The sequence below is a fragment of the Setaria italica genome, chromosome VI (genome assembly GCF_000263155.2).
Source record: "Setaria italica strain Yugu1 chromosome VI, Setaria_italica_v2.0, whole genome shotgun sequence".
In the NCBI taxonomy this organism is placed as follows: domain Eukaryota; kingdom Viridiplantae; phylum Streptophyta; class Magnoliopsida; order Poales; family Poaceae; genus Setaria; species Setaria italica.
Genome location: NC_028455.1, coordinates 30,298,203 through 30,298,604, shown reverse-complemented (window position 1 = coordinate 30,298,604; position 402 = coordinate 30,298,203).

Sequence of the window (402 nt, the reverse complement as noted above, 5' to 3'; positions counted from 1 at the left end):
TACACGTCCAGGATCGGAGATTGTGTATCCGGAGAACAACAGGAAGGTGCTGCCCAAACTCTATCACGGATCGAAGTAGAGCATGGAAACTAACCGCACCGACACATCCTCAAGCTGTCCAAAAAACGTGGACAATTCGAAACAGATACGGTTATAGATATGCAAATATTTGCATATTTGCAACCATATCTCTTTCGAACGGGAGACGCCTAACTAGGTTACGTGATATACGAACATCAAACGGAAAGAGAAGTGTAAGATGCCTCACCTTGCTATCCTGCAAAGTGATGAGTCGAGGACGGTCCTTGTGAGCCTCTCCTGCAAGAAAAGAACATTGTACTGTTAAGTCGAAATTTCGGCAGCACCTCCCCTGCACGAGGAGGTTTTACCAAAACCTGCAAC